At 36.2% G+C, this 17,695-nt stretch overlaps 1 pseudogene; it reads left to right on the top strand.

Annotated features, from left to right (window-relative positions):
* The first annotated feature begins 15,530 nt into the window (after nucleotides 1–15,530).
* LOC143531438 (mediator of RNA polymerase II transcription subunit 32 pseudogene) lies at nucleotides 15,531–16,008 on the top strand (annotated as a pseudogene).
* The last annotated feature ends 1,687 nt before the right edge of the window (nucleotides 16,009–17,695 follow it).

Raw genomic sequence — 17,695 nt, 5'->3', positions numbered from 1 at the left:
TTACTCAAAGAGGTGGGTTCTCGTGTAAGCATTTTGTTAGGTTAGGTTTGAGTATCCAAGAGTTATGTTGGGTTTAGCTTTGAGGTTTGAATGTATTGTTGTGGTTAGTAATGAATTTTGGGTTACCATGGTCGAGATCACGACGATCCAATGCTTGATGATTTGGGTTGTCGTTTTGTGGTATGAGTTTCGAGGGCAACGTCGAGGAAAGCGAGAAGGCATGCTTCAGGTGTTTCATCCTTTGTCCCCAAGAAGAAGACCCGTGTGTATCTGGAATAGTCATCTGTAATCACAAGGCAGAATCTCTTCTTCCCTATACTTGGGACAATTACTGGACCAAAGAGATCCATATGTAGCAACTCTAGTACCTCATCAATTGTGTTAATCAATTTGCTCTTATGAGAGGACTTGTGTTGCTTCCCCTTGATGCATGAGGAGCACTTTTCTTCTAGCATGAATTCTTTTGTTGGAAGGCCTATAACATGCTCTCCTTTCGCCAGTTTGTTCATATTCTTGAGATTCATATAGCACATCTTTCTATGCCACATCCTTGTTTCATTCTCAGTTGCCTTAGAAACAAAGCATGCACCACCTCTAGAGATTGCATTTTTCATACTCAGTTCATAGAGGTTCACATTCCTTGGTGCCATCATCATAATTATTTTAGGTGGTATTATGAATTCAGGCTTTAGGATGAAACAATGTGCATCATTAAAAGCAACCTTGTATCCTTTGTCACAAACTTGAGAAATACTGAGCAAATTGTACTGTAGTCCTTCAACATGCAGTACATTCTCAAAGGATACTTTGCCATTGGTCAGTGTGCCTCTTCCAACAATCTTCCCTCCATTTTCATCACTACCAAAGGCTACTGGTCCTTCAAATTTTCTTTCATAATTGACAAGTGCACTTCTATCACAAGTCATGTGCCTTGAGCATCCACTGTCCATATACCATATGTCATTCACGTTAGTTGTTTGCCCCTGCACATTCAAAAGAAGAATGATTAGTTAGTGTCTGACTTGCAAACATCAACAGTTTCCTCATTAGACTCATTTTTTACTTCAAGAGAGGTTGAAACTGGATCTTCATGCACCATTTCACATGAATCATCTTATTCATATCCATACTCAACAGGTGCTTTATCAACCTCCACTTCAATTTTCTCAATCACAGATTCTTTCTTTTTTATCACTTCCTCTCTTGTTTTTCATTGGAAGCCTCTTGGTTCATAACCTTGCTTTAGAAGGAATTTTTCATCTCCATTTAACACTCCTGGTCTTATTTTACCTTTCCCTTTCATGCTTGGTTTCATGCTCCTAACAGTTTTGTTTGATTCACTTGATTCTTCATTCAATTTCAGGACTGTCTTCAATCTCTTTTCTAATCTGAGTCTGTGATCTTCATCATCCGATGGATTATTTTCTTCATTCAAGTATCTTCATACATCTGCTTGTATGCCTTCATGTCTAGACCATAGAAGGTGTCAGGAATCTCATACTCCTTTTCCTCTTCAACCCAACATGAATCAGTATGATGTCCATGGCATCACACTTCTTGCACCAAACCTTGGCAAAACTTTCCATATCTTCCAATAGTTGTTTGTCTTTAATTCTGTCACTAGGTTTAGGAAAGTCAAAACCTAAGGAGGTTTTTGCATACATAGATCCACTGAACTCCATCTTGATTGTTTTATTCACTTCAAGCATTTGTGGATACTTTTCTTTCATAAACTTGATATTCTTTGGCTTTGCAGATGTGTTTAATGAAGTTCCCTTTTCTTCATTCACAAACCTTCTCCTTGGTATATCTTCAACATCTCCTATATCAAAGAGCTCATGATTCGAGAATACAGGATATATTGGTGCATAGAACTGATCATTTGAGTGGCTTCCTGATTGATCACCCTTGTTCCTAGATTGAGATCTCTCACATATATCAAATACTTTGTGTTCCCTTCTCATTTGTTCATAATGTTTCTTCATTTTCTGATTTGCCTTGGGAACCATTGGTATTTGTTTTTCAACTTTCTTCTTTATAGGCTTCTTCTTTTTATTATCATCAGATGACTTGTCACTTCTACACCTACAAGTGCTTCCTTCACTTGAATATTCACTCCATTTCTTCTTAGATTTAGCATTTTTCATTTCTTTCTTTTCTAGAGCAGCACTTTCCTTCATCACAAACTCACAATCTTTATCAACAATTACATCTTCATACATCTTTACAAACTCTTTCGTATCTTCAAATACACTCTTGAATTGTTTCAAGTAATCCTCTCTTTGCTCTTTGTCAACTTTGAGTAGATACTTGTCACAGAATGGTGGTGGAACTTTCTTGTACTTATCTTCTGGCTTCATCTGTTCAATATGTCCTACAATGTTACCTGTTGAAACCAGATTCTTCATGAATTCCATTTGAATCAAACAATTCTGAGTTCTTAAGCTTCTCTTCAGTATACATTTTCTTCAGCCCCTCAATTTCAACATTCATCTTTAAATGAGTCATATAAGCTTGCACACAATCCTCTTCCAGACTTTTAATTTGATTGTCATATGTAACTTCACTGGCTTCATACACATTTATCATAGCCTCTTTTCATTCACATTCACTCTTCCAGTTCCCAACCACTCTATTAAGATAATCAATAATAGATAGAAGGTCAAGAACAGAAGGTTCAGTTATTACCAGAGAGTTTGAAGATTCTCTTGTCTCATGCACTTTAGCCATGTATGCCACATTGTCCTTTTCAATTTCAGCTGCATGATTACTCCAGTCAAACCTTGGCAAAACTTTCCATATCTTCCAATAGTTGTTTGTCTTTAATTCTGTCACTAGGTTTAGGAAAGTCAAAACCTAAGGAGGTTTTTGCATACATAGATCCACTGAACTCCATCTTGATTGTTTTATTCACTTCAAGCATTTGTGGATACTTTTCTTTCATAAACTTGATATTCTTTGGCTTTGCAGATGTGTTTAATGAAGTTCCCTTTTCTTCATTCACAAACCTTCTCCTTGGCATATCTTCAACATCTCCTATATCAAAGAGCTCATGATTCGAGAATACAGGATATATTGGTGCATAGAACTGATCATTTGAGTGGCTTCCTGATTGATCACCCTTGTTCCTAGATTGAGATCTCTCACATATATCAAATACTTTGTGTTCCCTTCTCATTTGTTCATAATGTTTCTTCATTTTCTGATTTGCCTTGGGAACCATTGGTATTTGTTTTTCAACTTTCTTCTTTATAGGCTTCTTCTTTTTATTATCATCAGATGACTTGTCACTTCTACACCTACAAGTGCTTCCTTCACTTGAATATTCACTCCATTTCTTCTTAGATTTAGCATTTTTCATTTCTTTCTTTTCTAGAGCAGCACTTTCCTTCATCACAAACTCACAATCTTTATCAACAATTACATCTTCATACATCTTTACAAACTCTTTCGTATCTTCAAATACACTCTTGAATTGTTTCAAGTAATCCTCTCTTTGCTCTTTGTCAACTTTGAGTAGATACTTGTCACAGAATGGTGGTGGAACTTTCTTGTACTTATCTTCTGGCTTCATCTGTTCAATGTGTCCTACAATGTTACCTGTTGAAACCAGATTCTTCATGAATTCCATTTGAATCAAACAATTCTGAGTTCTTAAGCTTCTCTTCAGTATACATTTTCTTCAGCCCCTCAATTTCAACATTCATCTTTAAATGAGTCATATAAGCTTGCACACAATCCTCTTCCAGACTTTTAATTTGATTGTCATATGTAACTTCACTGGCTTCATACAAATTTATCATAGCCTCTTTTCTTTCACATTCACTCTTCCAGTTCCCAACCACTCTATTAAGATAATCAATAATAGATAGAAGGTCAAGAACAGAAGGTTCAGTTATTACCAGAGAGTTTGAAGATTCTCTTGTCTCATGCACTTTAGCCATGTATGCCACATTGTCCTTTTCAATTTCAGCTGCATGATTACTCCAGTCAAAATCTCCATCCTGAGGCACCATTGTGACTGCAACATTTCCTTGGTCTCTGTTCTAGTTCACAGCATTTGCAGCTCCCCTGTACTGGTTCCCCTATATTTGCATTTGATTGTTTCTCTGCTGAGGCTGGAATTGTTGTTGGGGCCTGCTTTGGTGTTGATATGGAGTTTGATTTGTGGGATGATTTCTCTGTTGGTACCCTTGATTATTTTGATGTTGATTTTGGTAGATTTGTGCTTGATTCATTTGATTTCCAAATTATTTTTGAAGACTACATTCTCTAGCAAAGTGTCCATGATTCTGGCAGTTGTAGCAAATTACCTTAGACTTGTCAAATCCTATTCTTTCATTAGGACGAGAGAAGGATGATCTTCCTGTCCTGTTGTATAGCCTTTTGTTTCTTACAGCCAACATGGCAGCTTACCACTTGAGATCCATGTCTTCCAAATCATCTGCATCAATTTGTTCAAGATCTTCTTGCACAACACTTTTGTGTATCAAATTCTTTACAACAAAGGCATAATAAGAATCAGTGAACATTGAGAATAATGCTTGGTACTCAGTCCCTTGGTTTGTGTTTTGAGCATATGGAGGGTATCTATTAGCCATTAAGGCATTTTCATCTTTAATCAGTTGAACATTAAACTTTGGCTGACTTCCTCCACATACTGATCCTGTCTTTGAGGGTTATTCTACAATTGGGTGCATCTGCTAAGATTTGACAGAGAGATTCCCCATGGTGCAACAAGTGCATTTTTAACAAGGAAACTTGGCTTTTCTTCTCTTATCATGTGGTTTTCAATCATCTCATGCTCAACAGCTTGCAGAAATGATATAACATCATCAAGCTTGAAATTGGGAAAGTTTACTTTCTCTTTGATAAATTTGCTGGCTGTATACCATTCACCAGACAAGGAAGAAAGCAGTTTCTTGTTTAGTTCAAAGTCAGAGATTTGCATATCAGTTGTTCTGATTTCATTAACAATGTTCATGAATCTTTGCAATACTGATTTTAGTCTCTCACCCTCTTTAAACTTGAACATGTCTAGCTGTTGCTTCAATCTGTCTTGCTTTATGTCTCTCAGCTCAACATTTCCTTCAAACATCTCCACTACTGCATTAGACATGTCCCTGGCATTGGTGTGATGATTCACACTGGTCAAGATCTCCCAAGAAAGACCTAGTTTCAGCATTGATAATGCTTTGTCGTCTCTTCTCTTCATTTTTCTCTCTATGGCTTGATTGTTTCCTACTGCTTCAGAGGGTACATAGGGTCCAGTCTTGATAGAACACCAAAATTCTATGTCATTGTAGTTTACAATAGCTTCAAACAACACTTTCCATTTGATGTAGTTTTCTTGATCGAGCAACCTTGGAATCTTGTTTGTAGACACTTCTTGGTCATCCATCTTCTCAGATCTGGACTTTGACACCCAAAAATCCTTTCAAGCTTCAAGCTTTAACACAAAACCTTCAAAACTGTGGCCTTCAGGAGCTTACAAAGCTCTGATACCACTTGTCAGGACCGGACCTGATGTAAAACCTTCGTAGGTTGACAAGAATACACCAGATCTATTAACTCAAGGCCGCTTGAATATTCCGGCGGAATTAGAATATCTAAGCCTTTGGGATTCAAGGTTTGTGTAATAAAGGATAATCAAAGAAGAATACAATAGACAAAGATTCGCTATTATTAATATATCGTTTCAATGTAACAGTGATATTCAATTAAGAGAATGTCTAGGGTTTCGTGACGGAGGCTGTATGAGGAGACAAAGAGAATATTCGCTCAGGTGTGTGCCCTCGTATTCAGCAAATGAAGCGTCATTTAATGATAACCTAGTATTCTATTTTTAGACCCTGACATTCCTTCAGAAGCCCTAAACATTACATAACAAATGACAAAAATAAATATAAGTGTAGACAAGTCTTCAAGTATGATATGTTTTGGTTGAGCAGACTTGATATGCATAGCATGCTCGATGCAAGTCTTCAAGTATACTTTACTTAGAATATTTTCAGATATAAAATATTCTCCTCCAGCATACTTCAATCTTCTTGACTAATCCTCGCTTTGCTCGAATAAGTCCCTCAAGCAAGCATGTTCTTCTAGATATCTTCAGTTCTGCCTTAGAGACTTATTTGAAACAATCTTCAGCATGAAGATTGCTCGAAGCCTTCAACACTTAGAAGAATTCACTGAAGAAGGTCTTATATCCATAAGGTGCCATGCTCGAGGTAGTAAAACCATGCTCGAACGTCCAAGCTTGCTCGTAGTCCATACTTAGCCGATTCTATGAAGAGGTTGAGAAGATTCCAATCTTCCTTTGTGAAAATCCGACTCAACATTATATTTATGTTGTTAACACAAAACTTGTAAGCAATTGCAAGGTTGGATTTTTCTTCTCATCAGGTATGTTCTATGCTTAGCTTTAAGTTTGATTGCTTATAAAATGGTTTAGCAGGTTTGATTTCTTATATGAACTAAATACTAATTTGCCCTCAAAATTCATTTCATTATCGAACAACATGAAGATGAAGATCCGGTCGTTTAAGCGTTCATGTTCGTTCTTTTGTTTAGTTCCCTTACAGGCTTAAGAATTTGCAACAATAACACAGTAAGTGGAGATGGTTAACTACTTGTTAATTTAATTTGATTTAGTTATGTGAGAACATATTTAAACCAATCCTATCTAAATTAAAATGTTTATGGTTAAATTTAAATTTCACAATAGAAAACTGCAACAAAAAAAAGTACCATGTTTGCGATGATTTGTTTTAGATCTTCAGTTTGAACCAAACTGATATTGACGGAACAGACGCCAGTTCATGTTTGGTTACCACGAGAGTCTGAAGTTACCGACACCCATATTACCAGCAAAAAAATTAATTATTTTGACATGAACATATTTACTACCCGTTGTGCATGAATATTTATGTTTTTCGCTTTCTATTTATGCTTTTACGAAGTTCTTAAAAGTTAAATTATTTGTTTTGATGCTGTCAACATACATTTTCTTGCACTTTCTGTATGTGTGTATGCACTTAGAGGTGTTCTTAGTATTAGCCATTTTACTAAACACACTGATGCTAATGGTAGGTTGCTTTTACTTTTGATTTTGGTTATAAACCTTTTACACGCTTATTGACCACATCTTGCATTTTGTAACAGGTCAGATTTAATGTTGTATTTTGTTAGTCAAAGTTCAGACTCCATCTTACATTTTGTTAGTAACGTCACATTTTATACAGTAGCTTCTGAGTTGTATTTTACTGGTAATGTATGTTAACTCTCAATACAACTTGCATTTTGTAACGGGTCAGATTCAATGTTATATTTTGTTAGTCAAAGTTCAGACTCCATCTTAAATTTTGTTAGTAACGTGTCACATTTTATATAGTAGCTTCTGAGTTGTATTTTACTGGTAATGTATATTAACTCTCAATACAACTTGCATTTTGTAACGGGTCAAATTCAATGTTGTATTTTGTTAGTCAAAGTTCAGACTCCATCTTACATTTTGTTAGTAACGTGTCACATTTTATACAGTAGCTTCTGAGTTGTATTTTACGGGTAATGTATATTAACTCTCAATACAACTTGCATTTTGTAACGGGTCAGATTCAAGGTGGCGTTCTGTTTGTAGCTTGGATTAACGGTTCAGATTGCATATGGCAGGGTAACATGTCAGATTTTGTTGATTGCAGCTTCCATTTCTTAACCGGTCAGCTTCAATATTTTGTTGGTTCATTAGCTCCTAATTGAGCAGGGCTCATTAATAGCATCGCTTATGACTTATTAACAACAAAATAGTTATAAATGCAATCACCTGGTTCATCTTTTCATTCGACATAAAAGTTTCAATAGTTGCTAAGAGAATGATCATGACCAACATGTTATAAAGAAAATAAAAGGGAATTTACATATTAAGCAGAAAAACGTGAGAGCTGTCCCAGTTTATCATCATACCTCTATGTAGTGTTTAAGTAAAAAATACACATAGAAAGAGTTACAGTTGAGTTGATCCCAAATCGGCCCGCAGCAACTTCGTGGGTCAGGATGAAAATTGGAACATACAAAGGGAACCTTGCAAAGGTAAAAACCCATAACTTTCTCACAATTACAAAGTCAACATATTAAACTCAAAGTTTCTTTTCATGTAGGTTGTGGATTGAATAATGTGAAGCAAAGAGTTACAGTTAAGTTGATCCCAAGGATCGCCTTCCAAGCATTGGCAAACAAATTGGTATGTATATTTCCTACCAATCATTGTAGCCACATCCATTTTTATTACAAAGTTTACAACTTAACCAGAAAAACATCCAGCATCGTGCGTTAGTAGGTTTCTTTTATTCTTATACATGTGTTTTTTTAATGCGTATCACACATTTATATGAGTTTATTTAGTATAAGTTAATATTATACACCTGCAGAAAGAAGGATGTGCGCAAACAACTTCAACTAATGACGAAAAGCTGCAAGGCACTTTGAAAAGGCTTAGCAGTAAATGCAATCCCACAAATTGAGGAAGTCAGACTTTTCAAGGATGATAATAAAGTTATCCAATTCTTGAACCCTAAAGGTATTCATTTTTAAATTTAAAATAATCATTTAATTTGTATTTCGTCTGTTTAAAGCTTTTGTTAATATAGTTTCTGCTGTGTTTCAGTTCAAGCCTTGGTCCCTACTAACACTTGGGTTGCCAGTGGTACTCAAATAAAAAGTAGGTTTATTTATTTTATTTGAACCTATTTGTTTTGTTTATTCAGTAACGTGGCATGCAATTTTTTTATGGTTATATAGATTTGGAAGTGAATGATCCGCTCAACCAGTTGGGCATGTTTAAAACTTATTTGTTTTTTTTACATTTTTTTTGTTACAGTTAAAAATAGCATGACATTTTGCCTCATTTCGCCTATTGAATAGCAACTGAATAATCATCGCCTATTGAATGCTTACGACCTTCCATATCCCCCCATCTCTTTGAATTGTTTCTTAATTCATATCTTGTTCATATCATATTTCATAAATAAACTGGTTCACTTTTTTTCAGGATCAAATAGTTGACCATTTTCATCGACGGGCCAACTCAAGTTATGGTTTTCTTCCTTTGAGTTGTTCCTTCAATTGGAGACTCCAATTAGTGAACTTATGTTTGTTTAATCCAAGTTATTGCAACGAACTAGATTATTTGTAGTTAGTTTCAATATTTGAAAATCCTAGACTCAGGACCGCATGACCCGACTACTTAATTTCATGCCACAACTGCTGCAACCATTCGCTTTGTCATGTTCCACTTCTTAAGGTTGGAAAATTATTTGATTTATGGAATTGAATTGTCAATTTTATTATGATGCACCGTTGTTAAGTTTTCTGATTCTATGAAAAGAACCCTTTTGCTTTTAATCTCAAGACCAACTGGATTATTAAACGTAGGGTTGCAGCGCGATTCAGGACGTTGAAGAGGTGATGGGGGTTAAAGAGTTAAGACAACGTTGAGGGCAGGACCAGAAGGTGATTAAGTTCAAAAGTTGCAGGTTTGCTTGCTTTCATTTGGCATTCTATGAAAACCTAAACTAAAACTGAAACGAAACCAACAACCAAAAAAATGGAACTCAACTGTAACTAAAAACCATAGAAAACCGAAAAAACTAAAACTGAAACAAAATAAATATATTGAATTCAAACCGAACTGACATAGGGCCCGCATGATCCGTCGGTGGTGTCTCGATGGTGTGTGGTGCTTGTTTTCCTCTGCCCTTTTGAGTATTAAGTCTAATATTTTTTACCTCTATAGGTTAACAATGTATGCTTTATTTAAACCTGTATGTAAGACTCAGGATGCCATGTTTTGTGTTAACACGAATGACGGTCTGTGGGTCCCGTGTGGTCCGAAATAACCAGGGGCTGTCCAAACCACCATGCAGGAGCTTGCAGCAAAAGGGTTGGCAGCAAAGGTAATGACGCGTTTTTCAGGATCAAATAGCTGACCATTTTCATCGACGGGTCAATTCAATTTATGCTATTGATAAAGTCACATTATAAGCATTCTGATTATTTGGAAATGATATTTTATTGCAGATAAGTCCACCACCAATCATGCGAGCAGATTTTGATAAGGTTTTTGCGAGACATAGGCCGAATAAAAAAATGTTAAACTTGCTTTAAGTACGTGTGTTTCTGAATTACATGAGTGGAGGCGTTGAAAATACTCCGTTTTCAGCAACTAATTTGATTGATGATCCACCTCTTCTTCCTAACGATAAATTGTACTGCTTTAAAATTGTTTAATACCGCAAACGAACCGAACTAACACGAACTAGGTATATTCGTGTTTGTTAGTTTCATTTTAACTAAACAAACAATTGATAATGTAACTAAACCAACAATCGTAACAATCGAACCTGAACAAAACAAATAACCAAAGAAAATGGAAAATACATGAACCGAAACGAAACCTAAAACCTAAAATCCAAAAACCTGAAACCACACTTAAACTAAACAAAAATTCGAAAACTAAAGCCGAACCGACACTCAATACGGATCAAAACAGGGTATATATGCCAAATATTCTAAATGATGCACATTGAAATATTTCTTCTTCAACTTCTTTACTTTGATACCATATTTACTTTAGACTTCCAAGTAACTGAGATGACCTGGTACATATAATAGAATGAAAGTGTATAAATATTGCAGAAAACAGCTTTATATATTAATTATATATATAAATTGTAGGTATGTTCTTAAATTAAATAAGATGATGATTTTCAGCTCTTGAACTCTGCTTAGGATGTGCGCTTTCAGCCTGAAGTAAGAGTGTGTACATTGCAATGGCTGGTCAACATCATATCTGAGTGTGCATTTGATGTTAGATAGGTTTGGTAAATTTGGCTTGCATTGTGATTTATAAATAAATTATATAAGTTGCTAACAGGTTACTTATAACTTCATGGTAGTGGTTTCAATTTTTTCTAAAAATTTTCATACTCAGTTAGATTCAGTGACCATTTAGTGTAACTAATTGTGCCTATACTTGACTCGGTCTTTCATATGTTGGGGACTCACAATTAGGGAAACATGATCTATTTATGCAGTTACGTCGTGTTTGTACGTTTCGACGTAAGTTTTAATAGAACCACAAACATACAAGTAATTAAATAAAGCTTCATCTTTTTACTTTCATTTTTTTATATATAAATGACGTCGTTTACGGTTTCTCATTATCTTTTCTGTAATTCGAAATTAATTATCAATATCATTGCCACGTCCATATTTTATCTATGCTTAAATATGAATTTCATTCAAAACCGATTTTACCTGCCGCAACATGTAAAAGTTAAAATATTAATATTTTTGATGCGGGCCCGTTTAGAATAAAAATTATCTGTACTGAACTGGAGAGAGACATTGTTTCTAATTGCAGTCATTGCATAAAAATGAGTTGAGAAAACACAAATATTAATTTTTTAGCATCACAAATGTTGGTACTATAACGAACCGATCTCCTACCGATTGAATCTGCATTGTGTCCCCGGCGCAACGCGTGGGCTCTTTGCTAGTATGTATGTATGTATGGTATTTGTTGTTGGGTTTCTCTTTTTTTTTCTATATTAGGTATTTTTCACACAACATGTCACATCAGCAAAAATATGCCACGTCAGAAAAAATAAAAAAAAAAGAAAAAAAAAACTAACGAAGTTAGGGCCCATTAAATTCGAAATTGATATAAGAAAATAAGTTACTAAGTGAGGAGTGATTAAAGACAAATCGTTACTTAGTGGGCAAAAGTCCAATAAGTGAAAGTAGAGATGGTCAAAAAAACCGGTTGGGGAACCGGTTTACCGGTTTAAACCGGAAACCGGTTTTTACGAAAACCGGTTTTTTAAAAACCGGTTTGACCGGTTTACAAACCGCCGGTTCGTATTTCGGTTACAAGTTTTAGATCCAAAACCGGTTAACGAACCGGTTAATGAAAAAACCGGTTTTTTTTAATAACCGGTTATGGAAAAACCGGTTAACCGGTTTATAAAAAAACCGGTTTTTGACCGTTGTGGAAAAACCGGTTAACCGGTTTCTCCATAACCGGTTAACCGGTTAAAAACCGGTTTTTGAACGTTGTATAACAGCTATATGCCCGTTTTTTTTTTTTGACCGTTTTTTTTTTTTACCATTTTACCCCCACAAACATCTATATATAGTTTAGGTTGGGTATTGGTTAGATCACACTCGATGATACAACTCCAAACGCTCTAAACGTTTATTTCATACGCGATTATTTTGTTATCTCACGCTCAATTATACCACATTACCACTCCATACGCTCTTATTTCGTAGTCGATTATCATGGCCTCCCAAAGTGCTGCTTCATCCGTCAACATGGGTGCCTCGAACACGGGAGAAACGGTCGTTCGGGTCATCCCCACGAAACGAAACCATGATGTTTGGCAACATTTCGACCTATGCGAAATGTCTAACGGTAGCCAAAAAGCTCGATGCAAACATTGTTTGAAGTTTTATGGCAAAGATGCAAACTTCACTTTAAAAGCGCATGTACAAATGCCCTTTTGCAAGGCCTTGAAGGACGAATCGGGAAGTAGTTCGCAGCCGGAGATGACGAATCAAGGAGCGGTGTTTACGTACGACGTTGAAGCGGTACGTCAAAAGTTTTCAAACTTTGTGATTCAACAAACACTTCCTTTCAACCACTTCGACAACCCTCAATTCACGGAGATGATGCAAAACTATGTTCAACCACGCTACCAATACGTAAGTCGTTCGACCCTTAGAAGAGATTGTCTTAAAGCATGGAAAAACGCTAAATCCGAACTAATTTCATACTTTTCAAACTTACAAACTGGTGTAAACTTAATAACGGATGTGTGGTCGGTACCTCATGGTTCGCCCGACTCATACATTTGTGTGACGGCTCATTGGGTTGACCCCGAGTCGTGGCAAATGATGAAACGAACCGTTGCGTTTCAATTGTTTGATTACCCGCACACGGGTAGAAATATTTTTCAAATCTTGGATAAAGTCATTCGACAATACAAGATTGAACATAAAATCTTTTCAATTTCGTTTGATAACGCGTCCAACAATACGGCCGCGGTTGGCCATTTAAAATTAAAGTATAAACCTATTTGTGATGGAGCGTTTTTTCATAGCCGATGCATTGCACATATTATCAACTTGGCCGTGCAAGATGGGTTAAACGTGATCGAAACGCAAAGAAACAATTTTAAAAGAATGTTACGAGATGTTTTTAGCAACAATAAAACATTTTCAAGATACAAAAAATTTTGTGTAGAAGCTAATTGTCAATGGTTGGGGCCAAATTGGGATTGTCCAACAAGATGGAACTCGACTTGTAATATGTTTGAGAAAGCCATCCAACAAAAAGAATCATTAATTGCGTTTCATCAAATTTTGTCAAGTAGGGGTAAATGTGCACCGTACGATCCTAGAAACTGGTTATTGATTGAGATCGTTACGGAGGTCCTTCAAATTTTTAAATCTTGCACAACTAGTTTATCCGGGGTTTACTATCCAACAAGCCCCATTGCTTTACCAAAAATTGCTGTCATGTGCACAAAGTTGAGTGAACTTCATTGTAGGGGTGCACCTTATTTTGATATGGGTGTAAAAATGAAAGAAAAATTTAGAAAATATTTTCAAGAACTACCCGCTGTTTTGACATGTGCTGCTGCGTTAAACCCCTTGCATCAATGTTGGTGGTGTTGAAGCTTTAATAGAAAAAATTTGTGATGAGCTAGAGTTAAACGACGATCAAAACCCCTATTATAGCCAAACTTTAAAGAATGCTTTCAACACCACCTTGTCAAACATGTATAATGTCTACCTTACAAAATACGGGTCGTCTTCCCAAATTCATGACTCGTTAAGAGCTGTTGCCCAATCCCAATCCCAAACCGACCTTGAAATGGGGATGTACTACATGATTTGGGAAGACGCCGGTAAACGTCAAAAGGTAAACACCCTAAGCAGTGAACTTGGAAGGTATGGTGGTACCAACTTTGTGAAACACATGACTCCGGATGAATTTAGAAGTCTTGATTTGCTGGCTTGGTGGAGAGGTAAGGAGGATGAGTTTCCGATCCTCGCCGCCATGGCCAAAGATTTACTAACGGTCCAAGCTTCCACGGTAGCTTCGGAGTCTGCTTTTTCTGTTTCTGGCAGGGTTATATCGATTAGGAGGACTCGACTCACTGCACCAGCTATAGAGATGTCGATTTGCTACAAGGATTACTTGGACTCTTTAGATAGGGCACAACATCAACGCTCACTCGAGGGGGAAATGGAGTATGAAGCGGGCTTGTATGAAGACGAGGTCAATGAAGGACACACTCAACCAATGACCGATGAAGAAGCCGCGTACGACGATTACCTAAGAAATAGCTCGGGATCGGGTAGCGAAGAAAATTAGTTAAAGAAACAGCAAACATGGAGGCAAATCATGAGTAAGAAACAGCAAGTTGTTCATGTAATCGTGTCTAAGCATTCTTTAATGTTTGTATTTTTGAGTTACGAATATGCGATAACGATTTAATGTTTGTATTTTTAATGTAAAAACTATAAATGAAAGTTATGTGTTTTTAATCTTTGGTTTGTTGAAAACACATTCACCAACACACACTCATACTCATCTTCCAAGCAAAGAACCCTAACAACGAAAGCAAAGAATGGCTTCGGTCAGTCCGTTTTGCCTTGTAGTTACCGGTTTGCCTTGTAGTTACCGGTTTGTTTATACTGTGAAAAAATAATGGTTATTAAAAAAAAAAAAAAAAAAAAAAAAACCGGTTAACCTAAAAACCGGTTATTAAAAAACCGGTTAATAAAAAAACCGGTTTATTAACCGGTTCTAACCGGTTTCTAAACCGGTCCTAACCGGTTTCTAAACCGGTCCTAACCGGTTAGGGTTTTGACAGAAAAAAACCGGTTATTAACCGGTCCGGTTATTAACCGAACCGGTTTTTTTCCGGGCAAAAAAAAACCGGTCCGGTTAATAACCGAACCGGTTTTTTTCCGGGCCAAAAAAAAACCGGTCCGGTTAATAACCGAACCGGTTTTAAAAAAAAAAACCGGTTTGTGCACCTCTAAGTGAAAGTTGAAGCGTAACGCTTTGTTACTCTCCACGTTATCCAAAACGAAAACTTGAATAAAGTTGGATCAAATTGAATAAAACGGAGCCCTATCCCCTTTTCTTTCATATTTCAGCTACTCACTCTGATCGGAAGGGTAATCTAATTGTCTTCAAACAACAATTCTACACATTCATAAAAAAAAAAAGGTACAATTTCTTTCTCTTCATCTTTGTCATGCAATCGTTAATCGTTCCTTGTAACTTGTATGCTAAATCTCAACCCAATTCCTTCATTTGTCGCCAATTATATGAATTGCCCAAAACAATTCTCCAATTTGCATTCTCTGTAGGGATTCATTAGCATACCCTTAACCCAGTTTCTAATTCGGTCCCGTTGGTTTCTATAAGAGCTTTAATTGCTTGTAACAAACATATAATGGACGACATAGTAGATGCTATGAACAATGCTTATCAAGAATTCGTCGTTGCAATAGCCACCACTCTCGAAGCCAAGGAGGCCTCCGCTGATGCCGCCTTGGAGAATCTCAAACAAACCCGCTAACTGTTTCGTGTCGCGAGTGATCAGGCCGAGGAGTTTGTAGAGTCTGTCAAACTCAGAATTGGCTCTGAGTGTTTGGTGGATGAGGCCACGGGGTCGGTGGCTGGGAAGCCTGGTCAGCCGGTTACTCCAGGTTTGCCACCGATTAGTGCGGTTCGGTTGGAGCAAATGAGTAAGGCGGTTCGGTGGCTGGTGATTGAGCTGCAACAGGGGTCGGGATCTGCGGGAAACTTGGGGATGCCGCAGCATTCGTCTGCGCCGTTTGATGCTAGGTTTCATGAAGATTCGGCTCAATAGGTACTTTTGAGGTTTAGATTCGTGATGACTTTTAATGTATCGGTTGTAAACACATAAACAAGAACTGGCACACACATCTTTGGTTTACCAGTTCCAAATTTGGGTTTGTTTCGTTATCATTTGTTTGGTGTAGTTAACTTAAAACTGTTGCATTTTTGTGGTTGTTTCGACTTTATTGTAGACGCGTTAGCTAGACGATAGAAGTTTTACTAAGAAGTTATTAGGAGAGTTAGAGGTCAATCAGGCTATTGCCTTTGATTGTTTTTGGTTTTATTCAGTCACCTATTTCCTTATCATCAACAACCTAAAAAGATGGCATTTTTATACTTGTTCAACTCATTTAGCATCAGCATTTTCATGAATACCAATTTTTTAGGTTTGAAACTGATAATACTCATGTTTGCACACATTCGGATCCGTTGTAGGCCGAGACAACACTATTTCTCTAATATATGAATGATCTCTACCACTACTTGGAGCCTAGTACACCTGGCAAAAGAGACCCGGTTATCAAATTTTTGGGTTATAAGAGCATCCCCAGTCTGTTCTCTACTATATATTCATATATATTATATAATTACATTAAAATTCACTGTATTTTCTCTCTTCTGTTCAATTAAATAATATTTTTTATGTCTTTATCATTATCTTTTCTCTCTTCTTCACTCACAATCACTTTCAGAAAATATTAAAAAATTATACGGTGTGAATAGTGAAACCTCAAATTTAACTTTCCTATATAACATTTTCTCTCTCTCATATACTCACAACCACTTATAACTATACCATATAATTTACAAAATCCCCTCAAAAAATTAAGATCCTGTTCGTTTTAAGGATTTGAAAGGAATTCTAAGGAATGGGATTTTAAAATCCATGAATTGATATGTTCGTTTCATTAAATGAAAGAATGAGAATGAAAACTAAATCCCATCAAATCCCACATTTCATGGGATTTCAAAATCCCACCTATTTTAAAGGATTGTTATAGAAAATAAAAACCTCTCCAAAAAAAATTCAAAAAAATTAATAAAAAAATCATAACTCAAAATATAAATCAAAAACGAAAAATGTAAAAAAACTAAAACGTTTCCTTCGTTGTCATCGTTCTTCAAAAAAAAAAAAAAAAAAAACCTGAGAACGAAGAAGATTCCAATTCCAATACATATTAACCAACCAAACACATGAAAGGGATTCTCAAACATTCTATTCCATTCCATTCCAATTCCAAATCCAATTCCAATTCCAATTCCAATTCCAAATCCTTTAAAATAAGTCCGTGAAACGAACGGGCCCTAAGGGTATTGGCTGGGAATGCTCTAACAGGGTTTCTTTCATAATATTTGGGTTAAGTTGGGTCATAAGTATTTTTCTTTGGGTCTGTATGGGCTGAATTTAGAACAAAAAATCTAGGCTGTTCATGATGGGTAAAGTTAAATGAATAAGCAGGTGAGCATCCAAAAAACGTTTCTCTTTGTCTCCTTTTAACATAGAGACTTCGCTTTACCAGAAATAAGTTACTATTGACGCTTCTTCATCTAAGTTACCATTGCAGCTTGAGATCAAAAGAGAAATTAAGAGATGATTAAATGCTTACGGTTTTTTTTTTTTTTTTTTGGTGCATGATAATTGTTGAGTTTAGAAGTGCTTGAATTGATTAAAGTATATGGCACAGCATGATTCCGCATGGATGATCATTGCTGCAGTTATACTGCTACTATATTGGATTAATATAGAGATCA

The sequence above is a fragment of the Bidens hawaiensis genome, unplaced genomic scaffold (assembly GCF_021521415.1).
Source record: "Bidens hawaiensis isolate Kalapana, Puna unplaced genomic scaffold, B.hawaiensis_p1.1 tig00000697_1, whole genome shotgun sequence".
Lineage (NCBI taxonomy): Eukaryota > Viridiplantae > Streptophyta > Magnoliopsida > Asterales > Asteraceae > Bidens > Bidens hawaiensis.
This window is presented reverse-complemented; position numbering and strand designations above follow the sequence as displayed.